The sequence below is a fragment of the Mastigoproctus giganteus genome, chromosome 11, assembly GCF_048544385.1.
Source record: "Mastigoproctus giganteus isolate SK-2022 chromosome 11, ASM4854438v1, whole genome shotgun sequence".
Lineage (NCBI taxonomy): Eukaryota > Metazoa > Arthropoda > Arachnida > Uropygi > Thelyphonidae > Mastigoproctus > Mastigoproctus giganteus.
The window spans coordinates 162,822,158-162,836,586 of NC_143585.1; positions in this window are offsets into that span (position 1 = coordinate 162,822,158).

Consider the following 14,429-nt stretch of genomic DNA (forward strand, 5'->3'; position numbering starts at 1 on the left):
TAGGTTGGTAACACTGAAACAGGAAGCGATACGCCATGTTTTGTTTTTTGTATTTGTGTGTGCTTTTATTTTATTTTATTTATTTATTTATTTATTTTTTTTTTTGTATTTCTGTGTATCATTTACCTTGCAAGTAATGTTCATTTCTTTTTTTTTTTTTTTTCAGGTTTATGGACAAAAATTAATTAAAAAGCAAGGATGCCACGTAAATATGTTGACAATTTTTGTTATGTGTGTGGTGATGTGACATTTTCCACTTAGAAATGCCAATTGACTCCACTTGTGAAGATAGCCTACTACCTTTATTTTTGCTGTAAGGTAGGGGATGAAGACAAACCCTGGGCACCTCATATTTGCTGCAACACATGTGCAGTTAATCTCCGCGGGGGTTGAATAACAAAGGACGTTCAATGCCTTTTGCCATCCCAATGATTTGGAGGGAGCCTTCAAATCGCGTAAATGACTGTTATTTGTGCATGGTGCCTCCTCTTTAGCGTGGCATGTAAAAAAAAAAAAGGAAGTGGACTGTGCAAAACCCAACATCCCGTCAGCTATACGACCAGTGGCATATGGGGATGGTCTGCCTGTACCTCACCCTCCAGAAGAGTACACTTTGGAGTCTGATGAAGATGGGAGCAGTGTGGGGAACGATGGTCAACCTGGGCCTTCAACATCACAGGATCCTGATTTTGTGCTGGAACCTGAGTCTCCGATTGAGTCACTCAGAATCACTCAAGGTGAACTAAGTGATCTAATTCGAGACCTAGATTTATTGAAAGATAAAGCAGAGCTTCTGGGATCAAGGCTTCAACAGTGGAATTTTCTGCAACCAAATGTCAAGGTGTCCGCGTACAGCAGCAGGCTGAATGCATTGACTCCATATTTTAAAAGTAAAAACAAACTTGTTGCCTGCTGTGATGTCAATGGTTTGACGACAGCTTTGAATGTGGAGCACAACCCACAGGACTGGAGGCTATTCATAGACTCATCAAAGCTAAGTTTAAAAGCTGTTTTGCTCCACAATGGCAACGCTCTTCCTTCACTTCCTCTAGGCCATGCTGTTCACATGAAGGGAGTCTGCGTGAGTAACACAGTGGCAACGTCACCGTCCTCCTCATACCGAGTGGAAAAGGCCCGCGTTCGAATCCCGTCGATGACGCAAGGAACTTTAATGGACTTTTTTCACTCCGTGACTGAGTTAGTCGGTCTCAGCCGTAGATAGCAAGGTTTTTCGTCTAGCAAAACAAGCAAATCGACCAGAGAACACACTCAATTTACAGTCATAATCGGTGCTTTTTTTGGGACGGTACGCAATGGCACGGCGTACCGGCACCTTTATTAACAGTGACGTGTGACATTTGGATGCAATACACTTCGAAATTTGTAATATTCCGTAAATTTTTTTGACATGTTTACCTACTATTCAAATAAGCTTAAAATTATTTAATTAAATTTGCATTTTTTACTGTCTATTGCTGAGATATTTTCTGTATAAAACTGTATAACAGTTTTTATAATTCTAAATTACTCAGTCGGACCTCCGTTTACCGAAGTACCGCCGTAGCCTAGTGGTCAGGCGCGGGTGCATAAGTACACGTGCCTCGTGTGGCCGGGGTTCAAGCCTGTGACTGCTGATTATGGTGCTGTTTCTTCTATTCTTTCTATCGTGTGAACTCGTTTGGTCGTCCCGGAGTATAAAACAGAAAAATTATTCATTTTACAGCGAATTCCCCTTGAAAGTTACATTTAAAATAGTTTCCGTGGAGCGAAGAAAATTTTCATACAGCAAACGGATTAAAAAAAAAAAAAAAAAAGGTGAACTGCAGCCATTATCAACCCACTGCAGGATGGAAGCCTCCTCAACAAACGGATTAAGAGGGAGTTAACTCGGTACGAACTGTTCGCATTTCTGGCCTTCAGGCAATTAATGTTGCTGCACGAATTAAGAAAGCTAAAGCATTTTACAACTTAGTGGTACCTGGTAAAACCTATCAGGTGGTCGACCTGTCCCACATACAGAGGAGTCGCGCTAGTCAAGAGTGAGCAGATCAAGGTGTATTCCCAATGGGCTCTGCCCACTTTCTACTGCAGTGGTGTCCAACCTTTTCCCGTACAGGGCCATATTCAAAAAAATTCAAAGTTAGATTTCTTTAGTGTAAAAAAGTAAAACTGAAAATATTCGAAAATTTTATTAAGTACAATACACAATTACATTTACTGAACAAAACATTTATTGAGAATTTTTTAGATAATAACAAAATTTAAAATGCTGGTTTAGTTCACTTTCCTCGGTTGGACAAATTTGTGAATCAACCGTAAGCGCCCCGTTCGAGAATTAGAAAAGTGATTTTGTTTTACCCCGACAAATAATCATCTGTTGTTTCGCGAAAGTGCGTTATTCACATTTTTCCGTAAATTTTCCTTATCTCTGTTTACATGATTACAGTACCTGAATATCCGAAAATGACACCGACATTTTGGACAGTTTCAAAAAAAAGAAAACAAAAAATTCAAATTTAAGAACTGACAATACCGATGACGAGAGAAGGAAAACGAGGACAACGAAGGTATCAATCCTTCTAAACATGAATTGTTTGCATTTGGTGAAAGTGAAGTTAGAAAATTGTCAATTAGGTTACAATTAAATGAAAGAGATGCAATTCGTGGATACCTAATCCATAAGAAGGTTTCAGAAGAATTGAAGCATTTGATGAACGCTCTGAGTACGATACCAAATTCATCGAGTGAATGTGAACGAGGATTTTCACAAATGAATCTGATCGCAAGTGCTTCGTTGATGACAAATCAGTTTCTTCACTATTTCTTAAAATTGTAAGCCCACCGCTGACCCGCTTCGATCCAGCAAAATATGTCGATTCGTGGCTGCTTCGGAAACGTAATTCAGCATCCGACACACAGAGGAAGAAAATAAGTCGGCATAGGACAGAAGTCGACAACCTGCGACTCGCGAGCGGCATGCATCTCTTTTAACATGTAACTACGATTCTTTAACTTTAAGCTCACATGGCGCACAATTTGAAATGGAGTTAAGAGGACTTAAAAATCAAGGATGTGGAGCGCAAGACTAAAATGCCTTAAAACTGAAATTGGGGATTTAGAGAGGCAAAAGGCTCTCCTTGCAATTCTACACAAATGGACGGCGATAGATGAGGTTAAAATGCAGACCAAATTGTGTTCGATGCGTGGAGTAGCCATATTACCGGACCCATATATAAATTTGAAAATACAGTATTTGCGTTTGGACTTCTCTCAGTTTTTCGTTCGACGGATTTCTGCGAGCAAATATTTTTGAACATTAACTATATTAAAAATAAATCAAGAAACCGTCGTCTGAACAATGCGAGCGTGTTTAAAGTTCAGCATGTTTAAAATTACGACATACTCGCATGATGTTGAGAGACTCGCTCAAGAAGTTCATCAGCAAATGTTACATTAATTTGTATCTAATTGGATGTTTGTTAGTATTAATAAACAGTTTTTTCAATAGTAATAAATAATATTTAAAAATATATATATTTTTTTTTAATAAACACCTTCCCACTCTATTCCATTTCTTAAAAAACTCTCGCCTTCCCCTCCTTCTCCCCGTTGAGCTGAGGTGCGGCTCTTCGGATTCTCTCTCTCTCTCTTTTTAAATTAGATCAAAAATGGCTCTTCACTCAAAAAAGGTTGCCGGCCCCTGGCATAGGGTGTCGGATGGGAACTTAATAAAAATTTGAAATATTCTACAAAAACTTTATTATGAAATTATTTTTACTTATAAAAAATATTTTTTACTTATTTTACTCACATTTTACTTATTTTTTTATATACTTGAATAATAAATTTATGCTTAATAAACTGTGTTAATACACTTAATTTGTTGTTCTTATTCTAAAATCATTGCTACTAAAGTAACAATATCAGGAGGGAAAAAAAATTTAGAGTACTTTTCATATCCTTTTAATTTTCAATTTTTCCTGATAGCAAAGAATGAATACCGGCACCTATTTTTTTTTTTTTTTAAAGCACTGCTCATAATACATATATGGGTATATGTAAGAGATTGGTGGCTCTAATATAATAATTTGAATTTGAATTTTGTCCACATGAAAGAGACATATGAGAATATGAAATTAATTATGGAAGCAATGAAGTACAAAGACCACCATCGGCAGATCTATGGAGACCTGAAGGTGATTGAAATACTGCTGGGCATGCAGTTGGGATACACGAAGTACTGCTGTTTCCTGTGTGAGTGGGACAGTCGGGCTAGGTCCTCACACTACAAGAGAAAAGTCTGACCTTTAAGGGAAAATCTGCGCCCCTGGAAAAAAATGTCCAGCACAATCCTCTGGTTGATCGAAGCAAAATTCTTCTGCCCCCTTTACACATCAAACTGGGATTCATGAAGAACTTTGTTAAGGGGATGAACCAGGATGGAGAAGTTTTCAAGTACCCGAGAGCACAATTTCCACTGTTGAGTGATGCTAAGGTCAAGGAAGGAATCTTTCTTGGTCCGCAAATTCGTGAACTTTTAAAGGATGGAAACTTTGAGCGAGTCCTCAAGAGTAATGAGAAAGCAGTGCATGACTTCTTGGGAAACCGAAAGGCTGGAAACTATGTTGAGACTGTGAACAACCTTCTAGAAAAGTATCATCAATTAGGCTGCAACATGTCGCTGAAAAATCCGCTTTCTCGACTCTCATCTGAACTTCTTCCCCGACAACTTTGGTGCAGTGAGTGACGAGCACGGTAAGCGATTCCACCAAGACATTTCAGCAATGGAAAGAAGATTTCAGGGTAGGTGGAACACTTCTATGCTTGTTGACTACTGTTGGACAGTAACAAGAGATGCCCCGGAAGTGGAATACAAGCGACAAGCGAAAAGAAGGCGCTGTCGTGAATAGGCCATATTTTGAGAAAGTACTTTCGGTTCCTGTGCAGTTTTTTTGTGTTCTTGTTTTTTTACATTTTAATTAAAAACAACTGTGATTTACGTTATATCAAGAAAATGTAAATATAAGATTGCTTTAATGTTACTTTTCACTCCGACTCCTACAGAAATTACTATATTGAGACAATAGCGCAAGTACTGTATCTCAAAAACTAGAGCTAATAAAACATTTCTGAAGTCATATTCGTTTTTCTCGACCCAAAATTAATGAAGTTTGCCTAGTTTAAGAAAGGAAACAAATTCAAAGAACTTTTTTGTTGAACAGTGATTAACTCTCTCCGCTGTAGTAAAGACTCCAGAATACTGACTATTTGGTTTGATGCCTTTAAATACACCGATGAACCAAAACATTATGATGTTTTGGCTCATCGGCTCAAAACATTACCTAATATGATGTTGGTCCTCCATGTGCAAATCAAATCAAATTATTACATTAGGACCACCCATTATTTCTAATATATACCCACATATGTATTTTGTTTGCAAGTTGCGTGTGTTCTCTGGTCGATTTGCCTGTTTTGCTGGACGAAAAAACCCCAGGTTCTGCGGGAAAACCTTGCTATCTACGCCTGAGACCGACTAACTCAGCCACGGAGTGAAAAAAGCCCATTAAAGTTCCTCGCGTCATCGACAGGATTCGAACCCGGGCCTTTTCCACGTGTGGGGAGGACGGTGACGATACCACAGCGGTACTCGCGCAGACCCTCCATGTGCAGCCCAAAACAGCTCGTACCCAGCAAGGCATGGACGCTACAAGATTTCTATATGTGTCTTGTGGTATCTGGTACACTCATCTTGCCTACCTCGATCAAGTTATTTCTTTGGTAGGTACTGCCAAACTTATTATAATGTCAGACGTTAACGCCAAATCCAGTCTATGGCACTTCGATCATACTGATAACAAGGGTTCACTCATAGAAGACTTTTTCCTTTCACATGAGCTGACGGTTCTAAATAAACCCGGTTCACCTTATACCTTCAGCTCTCTAAATGGCGAATCAAATATAGACATCACTGCTACTTCTTACACCGTTTCTTCAAACATTAATGATTGGACAGTAAATACTAACATTTGCTCAAGTGACCATCGTGCGATCATAGTGGAGTCCCACAGGGTTCGGTGTTAGGTCCACTGTTGTTTTGTATATTTATCAATGATATTGATGAAGGTATATCAGGCTTAATGTCGAAGTTTGCAGATGATACAAAGGTTGGCAGGGTTGTTAATGACAGTAATGGCAGTGTGCTACTGCAACAGGATCTAGATAATTTGGGCAGATGGGCTAAGAAGTGGCAACTGAAGTTTAACCTTGACAAATGCAAAGTACTGCATATGGGTAGAAGTAACCCCAGAGAAACGTACCAACTGTGTGGTACTACACTTAAGGTGGTAGAAAATGAAAAGGACCTGGGAGTAATTGTGCAGGCAGATATGAAGTTCTCTGAGCAATGTAGACAGGCTGCCAGGGCAGGTCATGGGATTTTGTCAATGATATATAGGAATTTTGCTAGCAGGGAAAAGGAGGTGATTATATCTCTGTTTAAGGCAATGGTCAGGCCACGCCTTGAGTACTGCGTACAGGTTTGGAGGCCTCATTTTAGGAAGGATGTAGATTTACTTGAGCGTGTACAGAGAAGGGCAACAAGATTGGTGAGGGGAATGAAGGGATCCTCTTACCAAGAGAGGCTTAAATTCTGCAAATTACAGTGTCTGGAGACTAGGCACTTGCGCGGTGATCTGATTGAGGTGTAGGTGTATAAGGCCTTGAATGGGTTGAGCACGCTGAATTCTGATGGGATCCTTCCACTTGTTCAGATTACGAACCTAAGGGGGCATAAATTCAAATTAAGAAAAGACAGATGCAGAATAGATGTGCGGAAATTTGCCTTTAGCCAGCGGGTGGTTAATTTCTGGAACAAATTTCCATCTGGAACAAACTTCCATTTCTGGAACAAACTTCCAAATAAGTTTAAGGCTCAGCTGGACAGGTATTTTGAACGAACAGAGGGGTGAAGTGGAAGTGGTTTTTTTTTTTTTTTTTTTTGGCTGATGCTGCATAAGCTTGCTTTCTTACATCAAATGCCTCTACTAATGCTAATGCTAATGCTAATGCTGTCGTTGTGGAAGTTGATATGTTGAATAAATTTAAGGAGGAACTGGACAGGTATTTGGAGGGAATGGTGTGATTTTTTTTTTTTTTTTGGCTGATGCTGCATAAGCTCATACATTTGCTTTCTTGCATCACATGCCACTACTACTACCTTCTCCGTGACTTGTTCTGCACAATCATATAATCCTCCATTACAGGACCTTAGAAGATTTTCTTTGCGACGCAACATGTGGAACCGGTTTAATGACTCAATCAACACTGATTTCCCAATTGAACCCATAAACTTCATCCATCACTTTACAGCTTCTGAATTAGCTTCCTATGTTAATGATGCTCTCAGCCACGCTTGTTATAAAGCAGCCAAAAAGAAAATTCAGTCTTCCCATCCCATTCTATGGTGGAACCAAGAACTTACTCTGCTTCGTCAGCAAGTGCATCGGGCTAGGCATACTTACCAACGACATCGCAGGAATTGGCCACCTCCCGACGTCGAAAGTCTTAAAACAGAATATTAGATTCTCAAAAGACAATATGTCAAAACCATCACTACCTATAAAATAAAATCTTGGCAGAACTTGGTTACTTCTACTGGCAATCGAGACCCATGGGGCCTTGTTTATCGCCTTACGAGGAACAAATCCTATTTCCCTACTGTTTATTGGTCGGTACCCACAAATGGCACCGAAACTCTCACTTGGAAGGACACCATCAACACTATCTTGGACAATCTGCTTCCTTCTGATCGCCCAGGGGATGACTTGACTACTCATCAACAAATAAGACAGCTCAATAACTCCTCCACTACTACTTCTGAATCTTAGCCATTTACGCAGCTGGAGGTGGACACAGCTGTCCTAAAAATTAACAACTCTGGTTGTCCGGGCTTCGACCTTCATGAGGGCATCTTTATCAAACAATTCCACAAGCTACGTCCAACGGTTCTTCCGACTCGATTCAACAAATATCTGAATGAAAGCACATTCCCTGTTATCTAGAAGACAGCTCTTCTTAAACTAATTCCTAAACCTTCAAACACCCAAAGAGGCAAGTCCTTCCGTCCTATTACTCTGTTATCGCATTTGGCCAAAACACTTGAAAGGCTGATTGCTATAAGACTCACTTCACTGTTCACGAACACCTCTCTTGTATCAGACGACCAATATGGTTTCCGAACTGGACGAGGAACTGAAGAAGCAGTCGCTGAATTCCTTTCCCGAGTTAACTCTGCAAATTCTAAATACGTTCTTGCTATTTTTGTTGATTTTTCTGCGGCGTTTGATCTGTTATGGTGGTCTAGTTTGTTTGCTCGCTTACGTGCTGCCAATTGTCCTCTTCCTCTCTATAACCTTTTAAGAAGTTATTTTGAAAACCGTACAGTTTCTGTTATTTCTGGATCTAACTCCATCTCCCACTCTGTCACTAGGGGCTACCCCCAAGACTCTGTTCTTGGACCACTTGTCAGGAACATCGTTCTTTACGAATGGCTCCTTAAATCTATTCCTTATACTTGCAAATTAGCTTATGCAGACGATCTCACCCTGCTGATCCAGGGCAATTCCCGTGCCTCCCTTGAAAGTACTGCCAACTTAGTCATGTCAGGTCTCTCTCAATGGTCCACCATAAATAAATTATCCATATCCTCATCGAAAACTAAAATGATGCTGGTTAAGGGTTCGCTTAATATTTCACGGCCACCTGTTGTAAAACTTCAAAACAAATCACTTTCCATGGTTTCTTCTCTTAAAATTTCTTGGTCTGATCATTGACAGCAAACTTACGTTTACTAAACACTTGAAAGTCTCTCAGAGAAAGTCAAAAAACTTACCTTCTCATTTCTGCGTCTCTCTAAACAATCTTGGGGTCTTAATTCTCGCTCTCTACGGTTATATTACAAAGCTGTGTTTCTACCAATTTGTTCCTATGGCTCCGCCGCCTGGTTCTGGTATGTTAAGGTTTCAGTACAGACTAAACTTCACAGCATTCAACGTAAAATGCTTTTAGCAATGTGCAGGGCTTGTAGGACTGTGTCTTAACGGCTGTCTGCCCCTCGATCTCTTTCTTATGTACCGAGGCCTGTGCTTCTACATTAGGCACGCTGTCCCTGTCACCTTTCTTGGCATTACCATCGATGTCACTGTGGATCCCAAGGCAGAGAAAAGACGCTGTTGGAATATTTTGATGCAGAGCTGGCAAGACAGAAGGTCTGCTACCTCTAAGGGTCTTGTTACTTTAAAGTTCATCCCTAACGTCACCTTTGCCGCGTTAGAGTCCACTCAGAAATGGTTTCATCCTGGTCTGTACACTCTCTACTTACTCTCTGGTCATGGCTCCCTTAAACTTGCAACTTTCAACTTTGCTGAATCACCTCTCTGTTCTTGTGGTGACCCAGAACACTGGGAACATATTTTATACCATTGCCATTAATACCTAGATCTTTGACAAAACCTTCTTCTCTCCACCAGTATCACTGTTCCTGAAAATGAGCCGGACTTCCTGAGCACCAGAGAAAATTTCCAGTCCCTGCAAGAATTTGCTCGTCATGCTTTTGATCGCCGGAGACGTCTTCACACTCAACTACGGAATATTTCCTAGCCTTCCTAGTGGAGACCCCTGCTTGGCACTGGCTTTTGGCCAGTGCGGGATCGATATATTTTTATTTTTTTCCCCTCTTTTTTCTTTTCTCTTTTATTTTTTCAATTTTATATTTTATTTATTTATTTTTATTTTTCTAATTTTTATTTATTTTTTATTCTATCATTTTTTTAATTTTTTTATTTCATTATTTTATTTTTTTTATTTATTTTATTTTATTATTTATTTATTTATTATTTTTTTTTTCATTTCTTTTTTTTTCACTTTTTATTTGTATTTATTTACTTATTTATTTTTGCTGGTTCCCTGGGTTTGGGCTGCCCGATGGATATTAGGGCAGTAAGAGCTGGTAAACCAGAGCGTTCGGAGGGCGGTCGCGATACATGCGTAGTTGTGGCCTACCTCCCCGTGGTGTAGACCGACACTGGGCAGGCTTTCCAGGTGATCGCCTGCCTGGTGACAAAACGGCCAGAAACAACAAAACAACACACACACACTGCACGAACATAACATTACACACATTTGTGGCCTTTTACAGTGCTTTCTGTAATCATCACAGTGTACGAAGGCGGAGATGAATTGACGTTCAGGTGCCGTCCTACATAAGATACTATACATGTCTACATGTGGTACCAACACGTAACGAGCAAATCCTTTAACTCCTGTCAGGTTCCGAGGCCGAGACGCCCCAGATCGGAGTTGCTGTTCCAACACAAAAATCACAGATTCTCGATGGGATTGATGTCTGGGGAATTTGGAGGCCAGGGAAATACCTTGTATGTATGTATGCATGCATGTATGTATGCGTGTGTACTTGTTTTGGGTGGCACTTAGACATTTAGTCTAACTTCACCTTGGAGAGTCTGTGTTGAAAAAGTAAAATTGTCTACAGCGGTCAATCACTGCCTATTTCTAAGCATGAAGAGTTGTGCCTGGTTTTATTATCTAGTGCTGCTGCGCCAATTTGTTGTCCAGCGGAAGGAGTGCAATACTAAAGGAGAAAGAGCCCTCAGGCTGCCCAACCCGAGGGGACCAAAAAAAAAAAAAAAAAAAGGAAAAATTTATTAAGTCTAACATAAAGTTGAATGCATATTAAAATATAATTTCAAATATTAGATATTAACTTATAACCCATGAAGAGACTACACAGCTTGTGTAGTCTTGTCCTAAAACCAGATATGAACCGGGGCGACACCGGCTACAGACCGTTAGCCCCTTAAAACCATTGAACCAAAAATTCTCAATCCCAGAGAATAAATAAATCATTCTATGTATAGTTAATACCATTATACACATTCCAAATTATTACTAACTTAAGAAAACAAAATTTAGTTTCTAAGTTAACAGCTGTTTGGCCTAGTAAGGCAGAAATATAAGTTCATGAATACATCAGTCTACTGTCCACTTCAAGATTTAGTAAACAAGGTGGTCTTATTTTAAATACCTTCTCAGAAAAAGATTGGAGTGCCACAAAGTTCTTGGCATCTTGAATCAAAATATTGAAGTTATCAGTCCTAATAGGTTGAGTGATGTTAAATACTGTAGTTCTTGTCTGAAGTCGTCATAAGCCGGGCAATAAAGCAGAACTTGCCTCCAATCTTCTATTGCCACACAGAAACATAAAGGATCAGGATCAAGTCCAAATTTACACAATTTATCCCGCATTGAACCATGTCCAGTTATTAAATATGGTGTTGTCATTGAAGGATAAAATCATCCCATAACTTTCTTATTTACAGCAAACGTTGCACCTTCAATGAACTGCCTGGTAGTGAGTCCTGTTTCACTGGATTGCCATCTGCATTTCTACTTCTCAGTGAATTTTGCCAAAGATTAATTTCTCTTCCGTGGCCGGATTATTTACAACGTCGAGGATTTGAGTTTCCAAACCATTCTTTAAGTTAGAAATCATGCCTCTGTATGCTACATAAAGGTCGATCGGAATACAACCTGAGATCACTTGTTTGCATTGGTTGATGTTGTTCTGCAGCATTTGTGTGTTCTCAATATCATCTTTTTCTACAATGATAAAAGTTTGGCCTTCACTGTGACGAGAGTAACCCTAGGGAACCATATGGCAGCCGCATATAGTACAATTGGCAATACCTAGAAGTCTTCTTCATGTTCCGCGAACCAGTCTCGAACAATCCGAGCGGTGTGGCATGACGCATTATCCTGCTGAAAGATGGCGCCACCAAAGGGCATGACCGTTGCCATGAAAGGGTGTACCTGGTCAACAATGATGTTTGCGTAGGTGTAGACATCAGAGTTCCCGGCACATTGATGACTGGACCCAGGGTATCCTAGAAAAACATTGCCTAAAGCATGATACCGACTTGTTTTCGTCCCACGGTGCATCCAAGTGCCATCACTTCCCCAGGTACACGACACACACGTACCCGGCCGTCCACATGGTGCAACAGGAAACGTGATTAATCGGAACAGACGACCTTCCAATCATTCAAGGTCCAGTTCCGATGCTCGCGTTCCTATTGTAGGCTCTGTCACCGGTGAACCAGGCACTGTCGCCGGTGGTTAGCTGGGTACTCGGAGCGGCCTGCAGCTACGCAGCCTGATTTTCAGTGGGTTCGATGTATTGTGTGTTGTGAGACATTACTACCGTCACCAGCATTCCAATTACCGACGAGTTGCGCCACAGCCACCCTTCTGTTCCAACGTACCATCCGGGAGAGTTTTCGCTCACCTCGAGCATTGATGAGCCGTGGTCGTCCAACATCTTGCCGACGGTTCGTGGGGTTCCCTCCTCGGACCATTTTCGGTAGATACTAACCACGGCTGACCGTGAGCATCCCACCGGCCGAGTCGTTTTGAATATGCTCTGATCCAGTCGTCTAGCCATTACAATTTGGTCTTTGTCAAATTCGCTTAAGTCTGCTACCTTTCCCATCTGACGAACAAGAGTAACACTGGTTAACGGAGCTCAGTATCAGGTGTTTTTTATACCATGTCCCGATCCGCGTACGCGCCGTTGTTCACCTGCAGTTGCTTCGATTTGCATAACGACTCGCTGGTCATAAATAAATAAAAATTAATTTTCTGTTTACACTCCGGGACGACCAAACGGTCAGAGGAGTTCACAAGATAGATAGAATAGAAGAAACAGAACCGTATTCAGTAGTCACGGTCTTGAACGCCGGTCACTTAAGGTACGTGTACTTATCCACCCGCGCGCCTGACCACTAGGCTACAGCGGCCTGAATGTTTTGGCTCATCGGTGTATTCTTTTAGGATGCATAATAGAGTAGGAATGGACACAGTATTACTGGCATATTTAATATCGAAAAAGATAATGTCCAGTTGAGCTCTCTCATTCAGGGCTTTTTGTGCTCTGTAGAGAGTATCAAGGAAATTTTAGGTAAGGGACCTGTGGTGTAGGACTGTGGTCAGTGAGAAAAAACAGTGTTGGATAACTACTGGATATATTAGTTTTTCAAAAAAAATTAATGAAGTACATCCTATGACAATTGAACGGAAGTCTTTAGGGTATTGGGGTTTCTAATTTTAGGGACTGGTTTGACATAATAACATTTCCAGAGTTCAGGTATGGCGCCTGTCTTTAAAATCTTTCGGAAGATGTTAAGGAGGAGATCCACAATGTACAGAGCACACTTTGCCCATGAACAGTGGAAAGCAGTCAGGTACGTCAATGAGCTGTTGCTTACTAACTATTACATCATCCATAGAAGTTATGGTTTTCGGGTTGGACTAGGCAGGGTTGCAGTTTCTATGGGCGCATCTGGATAATCAAAAGATATGCGAGTCCACTCCTCAAATAGATTTCCTTCCATGTTAAAGTGATTGTTGCATTTCGAAAAAATTCTCCGGGACTTCTTAATTTGGAATTAGATGTACTGTTGATGCGCTCCCCTCTTGAGGCACAGGAAGTGAGCTCTCTTCCTTTTAAAGGTTTCGTGGTCTGTACTGCTTCTCGATCTTATCCATTTTCTATACGCCCTCTGCTTTCGTCTAAAGTCGGTTTTCATGTCCGGATGACACCATCGCTGGGTTCTCTCGCTAATTCTGTCTTGTTTAGACGCAATCATGGCCACATATCTCCACTGCTCAGATAAGGATTGGATTGCCTCTTCAGTAGAAAGCGAAAATAAATTTTCCCAATTAATGGTGAAGAGATGGTTGATGACTATTTCAGGTTTTAAGAATTTTGTAGAAAATATCAATTCAGAGTGGGTATCTGAATTATAATTTATAATTTGAGTTCCTGATGTAGTTGGTAGTGTGAAAGCACAGGTTATAGGTGAGTGGTCTGAAGAGAATGCGAAAGAGTTAGGTTATTACAGTTGGGAAAATTATTACAGTTATTACAGTTGGGAAAATTATTGAAAACAAGGTCTAAAGCTTGACCTGCTCTCGTCGGCCGCGTGATATGTCTTTTGAGGTCCAAAGTATTCAAGGTCAATGTTAAGTCGTGCAAAGCTCCAATATGTCTTGGACAAGCATATTGAAGTCTCCTCCCATCTCCGTGAGTAGCACAGTGGTATCGTCATTGTCCGCCCCACACCGGGTGGAAAAGACCCGGGTTCGATTTCCATCGATGACGTGAGGAACTTTAGTGGGCTTTTTTTCACTCCGTGACTGAGTTAGTCGGTCTCAGGCGTAAATAGCAAGGTTTTTCTACCTAGAAACTGGGGTGTTTTTCGTCCAGCAAAACAGGCAAATCAACCAGAGAACACACACAATTTGCAGACAAATAAATATATGGGTAGATGTTATCATTTATGGGAGACCCT